Below are 15932 nucleotides of genomic sequence, written 5' to 3' on the forward strand. Positions count from 1 at the left end.
TCATCTCTGATATTATGTTTGGAGTCCCTTCTGACTATCAATCCCTGTGCCAACTAGTTGTTAAATATTTCACTCCTCAGTTCAGTTCAGTTGCTCAGTCATGTCTAACTCTTTGTGACCCCATGAATCGCAGCACGCCAGGCCTCCCTGTCCATCACCAACTCCCGGAGTTTACCCAAACTCATGTCCATCGAGTCAGTGATGCCATCCAGCCATCTCATCCTCTGTCGTCCCCTTCTCCTCCTGCCCCCAATCCCTCCCAGCATCAGAGTCTTTTCCAATGAGTCAACTCTTCGCATGAGGTGGCCAAAGTACTGGAGTTTCAGCTTCAGCATCAGTCCTTCCAATGAACACCCAGGACTGATCTCCATTAGGATGGACTGGTTGGATCTCCTTGCAGTCCAAGGGACTCTCAAGAGTCTTCTCCAACACCACAGTTCAAAAGCATCAATTCTTCGGTGCTCAGCTTTCTTCACAGTCCAATTCTCACATCCATACATGACCACTGGAAAAGCCATAGGCTTGACTAGACGGACCTTTGTTGGCAAAGTAATTTCACTCCTAGATTTGTCCATATTGTTGAGTACAGCTCGTTTGTTCATTTTGCTGAACTGTAATTCCATGGAATGAATATAGTATGGTTTATGTATATATTGTTATCAATGAACACGAATTATTATTATTTCCAGTTTTTTGCTGCTGTAAATTGTACTGCTGTGAACTTCCCCCAGTGAGCATATATATAAGTTGACTTAGGGAATATACACAGGAGTAGAATTACTAGTCTCAATTATGAACATCTTCAAAGCTTCCAGAATAATTGAAAATTAATTTCCATCATGTTATGTGAATCTCACCTTGATAAAAAATTTCTGAGCAGTTTCTCAGCTTGTGAGTCATTTTAAAAGATGTTTTCTCTCCAGTATTCAGTTTTCTTAGTTGTTTTCAGTACAGTTGCCTGTATACTTGACCCACCATAGCACTGAAAATAAAAGTCTACAGAGTTTTTTCAAATACCACAGTAAACCTTAACTCTTGTTAATTATGAAAGGCAATGCTGAGTCTTTTTACAGGATGTATATATTTACACATGTCGATCCCCTGAAGAAGAGAATGGCAACCCATTCCAGTATTCTGGAGAATCCCATGGACAGAGGAGTCTGGTGGGCTACAGTCCATGTGTTCACAAAGAGTCAGACATGAATGAGCGACTAACACTTTATTCAGTTCAGTTCAGTCACTCAGTCGTGTCCAACTCTTTGTGACCCCATGAATCGCAGCACGCCAGGCCTCCCTGTCCATCACCAACTCCCAGAGTTCACTCAGACTCACGTTCATCGAGTCAGTGATGCCATCCAGCCATCTCATCCTCTGTCGTCCCCTTCTCCTCCTGCTCCCAATCCCTCCAGGCATCAGAGTCTTTCCCAGTGAGTCAACTCTTCACATGAGGTGGCCAAAGTACTGGAGTTTCAGCTTCAGCATCATTCCTTCCAAAGAAATCCCAGGGCTGATCTCCTTCAGAATGGACTGGTTGGATCTCCTTGCAGTCCAAGGGACTCTCAAGAGTCTTCTCCAACACCACAGTTCAAAAGCATCAATTCTTCAGCACCCAGCTTTCTTCACAGTCCAACTCTCCCATCCATACATGACCACTGGAAAAACCATAGCCTTGACTAGATGAACCTTTGTTGGCAAAGTAGTGTCTCTGCTTTTGAATATGCTATCTAGGTTGGTCATAACTTTCCTTCCAAGGAGTAAATGTCTTTTAATTTCTTGGCTGCAGTCGCCATCTGCAGTGATTTTGGAGCCCCCCAAAATAAAGTCAGCCACTATTTCCACTGTTTCCCCATCTATTTGCCATGAAGTGATGGGACCAGATGCCATGATCTTTGTTTTCTGAATGTTGAGCTTTAAGCTAACTTTTTCACTCTCCACTTTCACTTTCATCAAGAGGCTTTTGAGTTCCTCTTCACTTTCTGCCATAAGGGTGGTGTCATCTGCACATCTGAGGTTATTGATATTTCTCCCAGCAATCTTGATTACAGCTTGTGTTTCTTCCAGTCCAGCGTTTCTCATGATGTACTCTGCATAGAATTTAAATAAGCAGGGTGACAATATACAGCCTTGACATACTCCTTTTCCTATTTGGAACCAGTCTGTTATTCCATGTCCACTTCTAACTGTTGCTTCCTGACCTGCATATAGGTTTCTCAAGAGGCAGGTCAGGTGGTCTGGTATTCCCATCTCTTTCAGAATTTTCCACAGTTTATTGTGATCCACACAGTCAAAGGCTTTGGCATAGTCAATAAAGCAGAAATAGATGTTTTTCTGACACTCTCTTGCTTTTTCCATGATCCAGCGGATGTTGGCAATTTGATCTCTTGTTCCTCTGCCTTTTCTAAAACCAGCTTGAACATCAGGAAGTTCACAGTTCATGGATTGCTGAAGCCTGGCTTGGAGAATTTTGAGCATTACTTTACTAGCATGTGAGATGAGTGCAATAGTGTGGTAGATTGAGCATTCTTTGACATTGCCTTTCTTTGGGATTGGAATGAAAACTGACCTTTTCCAGTCCTGTGGCCATTGCTGAGTTTTCCAAGTTTGCTGGCATATTGAGTGCAGCACTTTCACAGCATCATCTTTCAGGATTTGGAATAGCTCAACTGGAATTCCATCACCTCCACTAGCTTTGTTTGTAGTGATGCTTTCTAAGGCCCACTTGACTTCACATTCCAGGATGTCTGGCTCTAGATCAGTGATCACACCATCATGATTATCTGGGTCATGAAGATCTTTTTTGTACAGTTCTTCTGTGTATTCTTGCCACCTCTTCTTAATATCTTCTGCTTCTGTTAGGTGTATACCATTTCTGTCCTTTATCGAGCCCATCTTTGCATGAAATGTTCCCTTGGTATCTCTAATTTTCTTGAAGAGATCTCTAGTCTTTCCCTTTCTGTTGTTTTCCTCTATTTCTTTGCATTGATTGCTGAGGAAGGCTTTCTTATCTCTCCTTGCTATTCTTTGGAACTCTGCATTCAGATGCTTATATCTTTCCTTTTCTCCTTTGCTTTTCGCTTCTCTTCTTTTCACAGCTATTTGTAAGGCCTCCCCAGACAGCCATTTTGCTTTTTTGCATTTCTTTTCCATGGGGATGGTCTTGATCCCTATCTCCTGTACAATGTCACGAACCTCAGTCCATAGTTCATCAGGCACTTTATCTATCAGATCTATTCCCTTAAATCTATTTCTCACTTCCACTGTATAATCATAAGGGATTTGATTTTGGTCATACCTGAATGGTCTAGTGGTTTTCCCTACTTTCTTCAATTTCAGTCTGAATTTGGCAATAAGGAGTTCATGATCTGAGCCACAGTCAGCTCCCGGTCTTGTTTTTGTTGACTGTATAGAGCTTCTCCATCTTTGGTTGCAAAGAATATAATCAATCTGATTTTGGTGTTGACCATCTGGTGATGTCCATGTGTAGAGTCTTGTGTTGTTAGAAGAGGGTGTTTGCTATGACCAGTGCATTTTCTTGGCAAAACTCTATTAGTCTTTGCCCTGCTTCAATCCATATTCCAAGGCCAAATTTGCCTGTTACTCCAGGTGTTTCTTGACTTCCTACTTTTGCATTCCAGTCCCCTATAATGAAAAGGACATCTTTTTTGGGTGTTAGTTCTAAAAGGTCTTGTAGGTCTTCATAGAACCGTTCAACTTCAGCTTCTTCAGCGTTGTTGGTTGGGGCATAGACTTGGATTACTGTGATATTGAATGGTTTGCCTTGGAAACAAACAGAGATCATTGTGTTGTTTTTGAGATTGCATCCACGTACTGCATTTCGGGCTCTTTTGTTGACCATGATGGCTACTCCATTTCTTCTGAGGGATTCCTGCCCGCAGTAGTGGATATAATGGTTATCTGAGTTAAATTCACCCATTCCAGTCCATTTTAGTTAGCTGATTCCTAGAATGTTGATGTTCACTCTTGCCTTCTTTTGTTTGACCACTTCCAATTTGCCTTGATTCATGGACCTGACATTCCAGATTCCTATGCAATATTGCTCTTTACAGCATTGGACCTTGCTTCTATCACCAGTCACATCCACAGCTGGGTATTGTTTTTGCTTTGGGTCCATCCCTTCATTCTTTCTGGAGTTATTTCTCCACTGATCTCCAGTAGCATATTGGGCACCTATAGACCTGGGGAGTTCCTCTTTCAGTATCCTATCATTTTGCCTTTTCATACTGTTCATGGGGTTCTCAAGGCAAGAATACTGAAGTGGTTTGCCATTCCCTTCTCCAGTGAACCACATTCTGTCAGATCTCTCCACCATGATTTATTCAGTTTATTCCATGATTCATTCCATAGATTAGGATGGTCTGCTCTTAGTAGTATAACGTACACAGGTTTCTTCCAGGTTTCTTTTTTCTAAGATAGAAGATGAGTTGGTGCTAGTGGGCTGAGTTTGAATATTCTAAACCTGCCAGTAAGAGCCTAGCAAAGTAGAAATGGGTGATATTGAAGAGGTGACAGACAGTTTAGCCTTGTATGGAGAAGGAAATGGCAACCCACTCCAGGATTCATGCCTGGAAAATCCCATGGACCGAGGAGCCTGGTGGGCTACAGTCCATGGGGTCGCAAAGAGTTGGACATGACTGAGTGACTTCTGTGTGTGTGTGTGTGTGTGTGTGTGTGTGTGTGTGTTAGCCTTGTAAATGCAGAAGCACATCAGCTACTAGGGAATTTGTTCTTTCTTGGTAACCTGGGGGAGCTGATGGTTTTTGGTTGCTTTCCAGTTCCACACCTTGACAGTACTGTTTTGATAGAACAGTTCCCCGAGATCCAGTTCTGTTCCAAACCTAGAACAGAGTGAATTCAGGTTAGGGACTGCCTCTGCTTTCTTTCATTTACTAAGAACTAGGTGCCTAGAATCACTCACCTCTTCTCCTCTGGATGCCTGTTTGTGTGTGTGTGTGTGTGTGTGTGTGTGTGTGTTTTCCCCATGTCTTGGGCTGGAGTTCTACCTTCATGCCACCCTTATGTCTTTATTTTTAGCTTGTTGTTGAATGATAGGTTTCATCACCTGGAGACCAACTCTCTTTGGGGAAAAATAAAAGTGCTGTCATCTTGTTCTCTAAGACTGGCTCGCTCCATTTCCAGCAAAAGGCTCAGATGGCAGCTGGCATGCCCTGCCCCTCCCACTGCCTGTGTGGCTGGTTATGCTTCGCTGAACTCAACTTTCAGGCCTTTTGGCCAAAGGCTTTCATAGCTCTCTGCTGCTGTGAGGGGTTCGTCCCAGAGAGTCCTGATGGATGACTGCGATGTGATTTACCCCGGGCCGGTGGGCCCTCACTTCCCAGTGTGACTTCTGAGCAAAGGGCCTTCAGGTCATCATTGTCCCCTTCCCTTCCTGTGAGGCTGCTGGTGGCGGGGCACAGCAGATGGACATTCCGGCTGCCTCGAGCCTCCTGCGGGCCCAGGGGAGGGACCCGTGCCAGTCTCGTGTTCTGTTCCCACGCCTGCTGCCTCCCTGCCCTGTCGATGTCTCTGGTCCTTTCTCATCCAGCCTGGGGAAAGGGTACCCTAATGTGGTGCTATCTTAGGTAGCCAGGTGAGAACGGGGTGGGGGCAGGTTTCCTCTTCTACCTCCATCCTTTTCAGGGTTTTGGATGCTAAGAGCTCATCTTGTTGCCACTTCAGAGCAGTATGACCCTCTCCACTGCCCTTTCTCCCATGCTGTAGCCCCTCATCCCCACCCCCTGAGGGTTCTGGAGAGAACAATTCAAGGGTGAGTGAACATTTTTTCTTGGACAGAGACAAATGATCTCCCTCCCTCCCCAGGCCAAGTGAATCTTGGAAAGGTGTTTCCTCTTTTTCATCTAATATATGCATAGTTTCTACCTGGGAGGCCAAAGTCACAGAGGAGCCCAAGGAGAGACTCGTGGGCTTGCCAGCCTTCTCTGTGGGTCACTGGCCAGTCTTGCTGAACATCTGCCCCTCTGAGGTCAGCTGCGAATCAGTCTGCCTAGGTGTCTGATCACTTCCACTAATTTGTAATGGCAGCACTGGGAATGCTCAGAACTCAGCAGCCTGCCACGAGGCTTGGCTTGGAAAGGGCTCTAGAGAGTAGGCTTTCAGGAGAGAGAGAAAGGAAGGAAAGGAGAAAGGATGAAAGGAAGGAAGGATGGAGAGAAGGAAGGAAGGAGAGAGGGAGGGGGGAAGGAAGGAGAGAGGGAGGGGGAGAAGGATGGAAGGAAGAAGGAAGGGAGAAGGGAGGAAGGAGGGAAGAGAGGAAAGAAAGTGGGAAAGAAAGAAAAGAAAAGAAAAGAAAGAAGCGAAGGAAACAGAATATACACACTGTTACTCCTAGTACCTCAGAGGGGGCTGTATCACATCAGATCTCTTTTTTGAGTATAATATACAAATAATAAAATTCGCTCTCTTACGTGTCCAATTCAATGAGTTTTGAAAAATGTCTTAACACCCATGTAGCCACATGACAGTTAACATGTAGAACATTTTCATCATCTCCCCAAAGTTCTCTTGGAGCCCTTTCATTCATTTCTTCCCTCCTACTCTCTTCCATTGGCAAGCACTGATCTGTTTCCTGAAACTGGAATGTGCCTTTTCTAGGACTCCATATCTGGAGATGGGAATGGCAACCCACTCCAGTATTCTTGCCTGGAAAATGCCATGGACAGAGGAGCCCGGTGGCTACAGTCCATGGGGTTGCCACGAATTGGACATGACTGAGTGATTAACACACACAGAACTCCATATAGATGGCATCATAAAATAAAGCATTTTTTTTTGCTCTTGATTTTGTTCCCTATATGGAATCATAAAATAAAGCACCTCCCCTTTTTTAAATTTTGATTTTGTTCCCTCAGCCCAAGGCTTTGAGATTCATTCCTGATGGGAGCATCAGCTATTCATCTTCTGTGTGGCCAAGCAGTGCTCTGTTATATGGATGTACTGCAAATTGTTGATCCATTCATCTCTCGGTAGAAACTCAAGTTGCTTCCAAATTTTTGGCTATAGTAAAAAGAACTGCTGCAAACAATCACATAAGATCTTTTTGTGTACATATATTTTCATTTCTCTTGGGTGAATCAAGTTTCTTTTCTTCTTTATCTCTCCAGCAATTGGAAGGTTCATTTTATCTGCCTTTGTGACTGTCAGGCTGTCACCAGGTGGCTCCTTCCATTTTCTTTCTTATGTTCAGTTCAGTTCAGTTCAGTTGCTCAGTCGTGTCTGACTCTTCGTGACGCCATGAATCGCAGCACGCCAGGCCTTCCTGTCCATCACCAACTCCCGGAGTTCACGCAGACTCACGTCCATCGAGTCGGTGATGCCATCCAACCATCTCATCCTCTGTCGTCCCCTTCTCTTCCTGTCCCCAATCCCTCCCAGCATCAGAGTCTTTTCCAATGAGTCAACTCTTCGCATGAGGTGGCCAAAATACTGGAGTTTCAGCTTTAGCATCATTCCTTCCAAAGAACACCCAGGACTGATCTCCTTTAGAATGGACTGGTTGGGTCTCCTTGCAGTCCAAGGGACTCTCAAGAGTCTTCTCCAACACCACAGTTCAAAAGCATCAATTCTTTGGCACTCAGCTTTCTTCACAGTCCAACTCTCCCATCCATACATGACCACTGGAAAAACCATAGCCTTGACTAGACGGACCTTTGTTGGCCAAGTAATGTCTCTGCTTTTCAATATGCTATCTAGGTTGGTCATAACTTTTCTTCCAAGGAGTAAGCATCTTTTAATTTCATGGCTGCAGTCACCATCTGCAGTGATTTTGGAGCCCCCAAAAATAAAGTCTGCCACTGTTTCCACTGTTTCCCCATCTATTTGCCATGAAGTGATGGGACCAGATGCCATGATCTTCGTTTTCTGAATGTTGAGCTTTAAGTCAACTTTTTCACTCTCCTCTTTCACCTTCATCAAGAGGCTTTTGAGTTCCTCTTCACTTTCTGCCATAAGGGTGGTGTCATCTGCATATCTGAGGTGATTGATATTTCTCCCGGCAGTCTTGATTCCAGCTTGTGCTTCTTCCAGCCCAGCGTTTCTCATGATGTACTCTGCATATAAGTTAAATAAGCAGGGTGACAATATACAGCCTTGACGTTCTCCTTTTCCTATTTGGAACCAGTCTGTTATTCCATGTCTACTTCTAACTGTTGCTTCCTGACCTGCATACAGATTTCTCAAGAGGCAGGTCAGGCGGTCTGGTATTCCCATCTCTTGAAGAATTTCCCACAGTTTATTGTGATCCACACAGTCAAAGGCTTTGGGATAGTCAATAAAGCAGAAACAGATGTTTTTCTGGAACTCTCTTGCTTTTTCGATGATCCAGCGTATGTTGGCAATTTGATCTCTTGTTCCTCTGCCATTTCTAAAACCAGCTTGAATATCTGGAAGTTCACAGTTCACGGATTGCTGAACCCTGGCTTGGAGAATTTTGAGCATTACTTGACTAGCATGTGAGATGAGTGCAATTGTGCAGTAGTTTGAGCATTCTTTCTTATGAGTGAGCATTAAATAGTGGGATTTTGGACACCATCACCTATGCTCATCCTTAGTATATCCTGTAGACATGTTATTCTAACTGTCTGTTGACGCCCTTGCTAGACTAAAGACAATGTGGCATAGGATCTGAGAGCACAGGCCTTGGAGCCAGGCTGCCAGATTCATAGTCGAGGGTTTATATTTTACTCTGTCACAGGTTAGCTGTATGACCATGGACACATTACTTAACCTCTACATGCCTCAGTTTCCTCATCTGCAAAGTGAGACAATCAGAGTACTTATTGAATGGGGCTGTGAAATATTGATCAGTTGATCGATAGATGGATATGCTTAGCCTATAGTAAATACAGTGTTCAAAATTCCCCCAACGGTACAATGGTTTGAACTCCATGCTTTCACTACTGTGGGCTGAGGTTTGATCCCTGGTTGGGGAACTATGATCCCACAAGCCATGCGGCTAAATAAAATCAAATAAAAATAATAAATAAATACTGTGTTGTTGAATGGCTTGACAAAAAGGGATTTCAGAATCTGGAACACACATGATCAGATTTCTCTCTCTTTTTTTTTTTCAACTCATGGTGAGATTGGAACAGTCTCCATCCAGCTCTGTTGCCTGGCACCCTGGCATCCTAGGTCCCATTGAACCGCAAGCACTCTCTCTCCACTGTTGGGCAGCACTGTTTTCCTTTGTCACCCAGCAGTTCTTCTTCCAGCTAGGATGCTGGCTACCCCCTTTTTATTCCTTAAATTGAAGCTCTGTTCATTTCTCCCAAACGTTTATTACAGAAAAAACAACTGTATAACTGTAAGTTGCAAGGGATCCCACTTGTTTGCTTTGTCCCAGTTCCTTTTCTGGACACACCAGTAAGGTAGGAAACAAGGCCTGGAAAGGAAAGGCCCCTGCTACACTCTGAAATCCTCACACCCAGGTTTGCACACATCTTCATGTATTACAAGCTTTGAAGCCCTGTGTCAATGAATGATATGGTAGGGGAGCCACAGGCCCAGAACTGTTTTTCCTACAACTCTATTAAGGATGTAAATGTACAGGCAGCCTCCTGGGCAGCCAGGGCTGTGGATGCCCATCCCTGGGCCCTGTCACCCCTGTAAGCCAAGGACTCAGGCTTCCTTTGGATGGTGACTCTCTTATTAGGATGAGGGACAAGAGGTCATTGAGTGCATAATTGGAAATGAGGACGTAGCTTCACAACCCTACATCCAGAGAAACTCTTTCTGGGTCTGACCATTTTCTCTCTTGAAGAATAAGATGATTCAGGGCCAGGATGATCAAAGAACTAGAGATATCACAATGTGGGTTTGATCCTTGATACTTGCTAAAATGAGGCATCTGAACAGAAGTTTCCTGTGGAAAGAATGAAACTCCCGGAGTATGATCCTCTGTGGGTCTGTGCAGAGAACTCTGAGTGGTATGATGTGTTAACCACCTTTGCTTGGACACTGTGTAAAACATGGTATTAAACATTCCCATGAGTAATCTCAGTTAATTCATTCTGATGAGTAGATGATGGCCATGTGCCCTTCAGCAGTGTTTCCCATCTTAGGAATTCTGACTTTATTGGTCTGGGGTAAGTCCTGGGCATTTGGACTTTTAAACACTCCTGCAGTGATTTTAAAGTGTAGCCAAGTCTGGGAACTGTTTTACAGACTAGGGACTCGAGCCTCCAGAGGTCAAAGTCACTGGCCCAAGGTCACACAGCTGGAGTGGAGGTGCAGGATGGAACACATGTATGATCGCATCGCTTGGGCCTGAATGACCCATTCTCTTGCTGATCAGGAACCTGTCAGCACTGGCTCCCAGGTTCTGGGCAGGAAAGCATTGATAAGGATATAAAGATGCTGATGACTTTCCCAGTGCTTCCTTACTGACCCAATGCTCTCTAGAGTCTGAGCATTTATGTGCTTCATGTCTGATAGGCTCCCAGGATGGAAAGCCACCGGCCTCTACCCCAGGCCAGCCCAGGAGAGGTGCATGCCATGTCCCAACTCTTGATCCTTGCTTAGTTTTCACTTGTGTCCAGGAAAACAAGGATGGATGTCTCTTTTCTTTTGTAAAATTAATTTATTTTTTAATTGAAGGATAATTGCTTTACAGAATTTTATTGCTTTCTGTCAAATCTCAACATGAATCAGCCACAAGTATACATTTATCTCCTCCCTTTTGAAACTCCCTCCCATCTTCCTCCCCAAGAAATAAATTTCTTATTTTTAAATTTACTTTTAATTGGAGGATAATTGTTTTACAATTGTGTTGGTTTCTTCAGTGCAACAGTGTGAATCAGCCACAAGTATACATATATCTCCTTCCTCTTGAGCCTCCTTCATTTCTTGATTTCTTGTCTGGTATGGCCCCTAGCCAGGCATAAATGTCTGGGTCCTTCTTGAACAGAGCCAGATAGAAGACAAATCGGGTAATTTTTCCATTCCTCACCTCTGATAATGGCTGCAGCAGTGAAACTCCCAAGGACTGAGTGCTTACTGTATGCATAAGGCGTTGCTCTAAGGGCTTTACACAAATGACTTCATTTTATTCTCAATAGAACCTTGTGAAGGAAGTACTATTATTACTCCGTTCTGCAGATTGGAAAACTGAGGCAGAAATTCAAGTAATCCCAAGCAGTCTGACTCTGAGGCCCCACTTTTAACCATCAAACTACATTGCCTCCCACAGGTCCTATCTTGTCTTGTTCTTTATTTCAGGAATATCAATTGCTCTCTGGCCTGATGATGAACTTCTAGCACAGAAGTCATTTTTCCACATCACCTTTTCTGGCACAGAGCTGGATGTACAGCAGGTGTTCAGTAAATATTAGTTGGTTGATTTTATTTCAATTGATTTTATTTCTGAGGATGCCATAGTATCACATTCTGTGATAATAGTAAATATGTCCCAGGATTGTAATGCAGGTTCTACAGTTTCCCCCTTTTTGACTTTTAAGTATTTCTGAACACTCTACATACTTTCTTGAGAATTATACATCATATTCAGTATTAGTAGCAGGACTAATTCTTGTCCTTATCATTTTCCAAGAAGAACACTTTTGTGTGCTCTAGCAGCCTTGATAAGGGCTTTTTGGTGGCTCAGTGGTAAAGAATCCACCTTCAATGCAGGAGATGCGGGTTTGATCCCTGGGTCAGGAAGATCCCTACAGAGGGAAATGGCAATCCACTCCAGTATTCTTGCCTGGGAAATCCCATAGACAGAGGAGTCTGGCGGGGTTGCAAAGAGTTAGATATGAATATGACTTTGGACTAACAATAGCAACAACAAACAGCCTTGATATCTTTCTTTGTAGGATTGTTTTCCAGAACAAAAGTGATTCTAACTGGTAACTAGCCCTGTGCCTTCCAGCCTCCTGGAATGAAGCTGTTTGTTGGGTGGCTCTTCTGGGGTGATCGGGACAGATTTAATAGACATTGTAGTGCTCTGCCTGGACACCTGGGGATCACTTTGACCAGTTTTGTGCTCCCACCCCACAGCTTCTATGGCCTTTGCTGCCCCTTTAAAGAACTGACCTCTTGACATCTTGGTGTCTCGGTAGCCAGTATTAACTGGTGTGGGAATGAGAAACTCAGCTGCCTTGCCTTGGGGAGGAGGGAGCAGATTCGGGAGGAGGCCAAGTTTGTACTCCAGGAGTCTCCTGGGGTCAAGCTGAGGCTGGGACTTCACCTGAGGTTAGAGTGGCTTGGCTTCTCCCCGGACTCTTTTCCTAAGTCCCTTGGGAGCATTCTTTAATGAATCACCTGGCCAGGAATCCTTGTCCTACTCTGGGGGAACATGTCCTCAGGCCAGGGCTATGGGTTAGATGTCATTTAGACCAGAAAGATATCTCTCAGTCTCTGTTTTACCTCTCATGTTGGCGAGGGTGAATGCAAGGCACTGTCTCCCTACACCTGGTACCCCACCGTCTCAGGGGCACCCATCCATCTCTCTCCTCCTCACCAAAGGCTCATTCCATCAGTAGCTTCTGCTTGCAGCCCACTCCTTTTCCAGATCCCCCTCTCACTTTTTATTTACCAAACTATCACTACTGTCTGTTTCTATTTCAGTCGTTCAATTTTCAACAGGTATTTCCTGAGTCCCTGTTTGGCACCAAGCATTCTGCTAGGTGTTGGAGGATACAACTGTGCAGAAAACTAAGTACTTATCCTAACAGACCTTACCCTTCTGGGAGGGAAGAAGGCAGGAAGCAAGCAAACAAATCAATAAGCAGGATAACCACACATTAAGATCAAGGCTGGGAGGGAGATGCTGAGTGGTGCTGAAGGAGGGTAATGTTGGGGCAGCTGTCTGAGGTCTGAGTGCCTGTCTTCCCTCCCACTCCCTCTTCAGCCTTTGTGTGAATCACACCCGCTCCTCATAAGAAGACTCTGACCTGCACGCCCATCACGACCGGTGGAGTTCAGACTTCATCTTTCTTGCTTTCTGAGCAGCATTTTATTAAGTTTCATTAAAACTCTGCATCCTCTTTTCTGACCTTGACTTCTGAGCCACCATCCCCTCTTGGTTTCTGTCCCATTTTCCTGGCTTTCTCTGCCTGGTCTCTTTTGCCATGGCTCACACCCCCTCTGCTTGGCCATTAAAGGCTGAAGTAGCCCAGGACCTGTTCTTCCTGTGGACTCCCCGCTGGATTCAGTTTCCGAACATTCCATCCGGACCACTCTTTGGAACACCTGACTATCTCTACAACTGTCTTCTTGACATCTCTGTTTGGATGACCCCACGTGTGCACAACATGGCTCAATATCTGCTCACACCCACTCCCCCACCCTGTCAGCCCCACCCTCGGCCTTTGAGTCTCTCCTTTTTGACGTCCCCCTATCAGGAAGGTGCACCTCCAGCCGCTTGAGTCAGAAACCAGACTTCCTCCTCTCGTCTTCACTGCTTATTACACCTATCATCACGTCCTCTCCATTCCTCTTCTTAAGGCCATGGGTTTGGATCCATCCACTTGTCTATTCTGACTTCCACCCCTTTGTCCAGGCTTGGCTTTGGCCAAATCTTCCTAACTGGTCCCCCAAGCCCTACCTTGGTCCTTCCAGACTGTTCTTTGCCCTGGCCCTAATCATGTCTGCGGTTTCTTGCTGAATGAAAGATGATGGAAAATTCTTAATACGAGCTACACAGCCCTAGAAAATCGACCACTGACTCTTTCCCCAGCCCAGTCCCTCCTTTCCCCCCTCACCCCACCCTGCCACCACCAGCCTTCCTAACCAGCATATTCTTTCCTAGTGATGAGCTTAGCTTTGCATGTGCATCTCCCTCTCCCTGGATACCATTTCAGGGAGGCCCTCTGTGGACAGGCTCACATGTGTATGAAGGATCTGCTCTCTTTATCCCTGAAGTGTTAGGATTGCCATGGTGGGGTGGGGGATATGGCCACTATCTCTCTATTCCCTCTCTGGGGAAACAAAGCCATCTAGGCTGTGTCATGCATCTGGTGGGGAAGGAACTGGAGCAGGAGGGAGGGAATGGGAGGAATCTCCCACAGGTGCAGGCAAGAAGGAGGTACATTGTCTGTAGAGAATTTAAAAGCAATAATAAAACCCATTAAAAGTCTGTTTGCTTTTTACTCTCACCATGCACCAGAAATTCTAAAAAGTGCTGATAACAAAATGCTCTCCCCCACTGAGGAGGGCTGCTCTCCTCTTCCCTCAGGTGGATCTAGAAATAAGTCCGGGACTCCACCAAGAAATAATAGCAATAATTGCATCATTTACCGACCAGCGTGTGCTAGGCATCTTGTCAGATGTGGAAGGATTCTGCCACTGACTCCTCATGGCAGCCCTCTAGGACAGGCATGATTGTATGTTTAAAGGCAGGCACACCGAGACGGAAAAGGCGAAGTCGACAAAGGCCCCTCTCGAACTGTTGCTGAGGAAGCCCTGAGCAAAGGCAGTTGGTCCTGAAGCACATGGCTGTGTTTCGCCAGATGCAAAGTAGGCTTCCTGATCTTGTTCTGTTCTTTCTCCTCATGGGTCTCACAAGGCCTGCACTTCCAAGAAATCTGCTCTAGGGAAGGGCTTTGTAATTCAGAACTAACCCAGAAACACTCCTGGGTCCAACCTTGCCAGGATGCCAAGGTTCTGTTGACCGGGGAGAGGACTATGGCCTGGAAGCTTTCTGGTACAGGGCCAAGACCCTAGATTTGGAGAAACTTGGGCTGGATTAGAATTCTGGCCCTACCGCTTTACAGGACCTTGGGAAGACTGTTCTTAGAGCCTCAGTTTCCTCATCTGTAAAATAGGGATAATAATAAAACTTATTTCATAGAGCTCTTGGGAGAGCCAAATGACTCAGTGAGGGTGAAGCCTTTACCACTGTGCTCATTAGATTTTAGACTCTATTGTGTACGTCAAGCTCAGGGTAGAGTAAATGATGTGTAAGGGACATGGGACATACATGTTTTCCTTCCACACAGAGGTCATCAGGAGGAGTTTCAACATCCGTATTCCTAGAAAGACACCCCTCCTCAGCGGGGTCATGAAACAGACAGGAGGGAACTAAAAATGCACAAACCCCATCAAACAAGCAAACAGATTTCTGGTTGAAGCAGTCTCCTGGTGGAGAGAGGGCCTTTCTGTATGAACAATCAGTAAATGGATGTGTTCCCTGAACATAGCACTTTGTTAAAAAAGGAACTCATTGATGCAAATGAAGACATCATGGCAGAGGTTTGATTTTTCCCAGTTTTTATTTGTATCCCCTTACCAGTGATACAAGGAAACATCCACAATGACAGGAGCTGTGTGCTCACCTTCCCTGCCTTGAGAGGTCTCTGTGGCGAGGACGCCACCCCACGGGATGGCCCGGCCCTGCATCTCTGCAGAGAGAGCATGGCTGCTGTATTAATTAAGCAGTGGGTATTTAATGCTTGTTGAATGAATAGATCTGGTTTGTCTTCTAGCATGGGAACCAGGACTCTTAGATTTTATGTTATTTCCCCCAAACTGTCAATTCTTACAGCACTCCAGTGAGAAAACAAAGCCTCTATTTGCTCCAGCTGGAAGGCAGCTTCATTTGTGTCTCTTCCTACCTGGAGACAGTTACTTTCAGAGTCAGACATACACACAGCTCTGTGCATCCCTGCTGATGGCTGTCCAGTGCCTTTGTAAATCCTTAGAGTGGTTCTGTTGCTTCTCCTGTGCATCTTCAGTGTGCAGAGGTGTATGTGTGTGTGTGTGCATATGCATATGTGCATGTGGGCTTGATTGTGTGGTCAGGCTGACCTGAAGACACAGCTTAGCCCTGAATGCCAGAGGGTTCTCCTCTGAGCCTGGTCTAGGATGTGGGGGAGAATGTCAGAAATCCTGGGGACAGTTCTGAGCCTTTGCTCTAGGGCCGTGGAAAGGCACTAAGCTGAGACAGGTGCAAGGCA

General features: G+C 45.1%; 1 protein-coding gene across 3 annotated transcripts in view; it reads left to right on the plus strand.

Moving 5' to 3' along the window:
* Window positions 1-15932, plus strand: part of HIVEP3 (HIVEP zinc finger 3) — a 565279-nt gene that overhangs the window by 135248 nt on the left and 414099 nt on the right. The gene's annotated exons all lie outside the window — the stretch shown is intronic.

The sequence above is a fragment of the Bos indicus genome, chromosome 3 (assembly GCF_029378745.1).
Source record: "Bos indicus isolate NIAB-ARS_2022 breed Sahiwal x Tharparkar chromosome 3, NIAB-ARS_B.indTharparkar_mat_pri_1.0, whole genome shotgun sequence".
NCBI classification, from domain to species: domain Eukaryota; kingdom Metazoa; phylum Chordata; class Mammalia; order Artiodactyla; family Bovidae; genus Bos; species Bos indicus.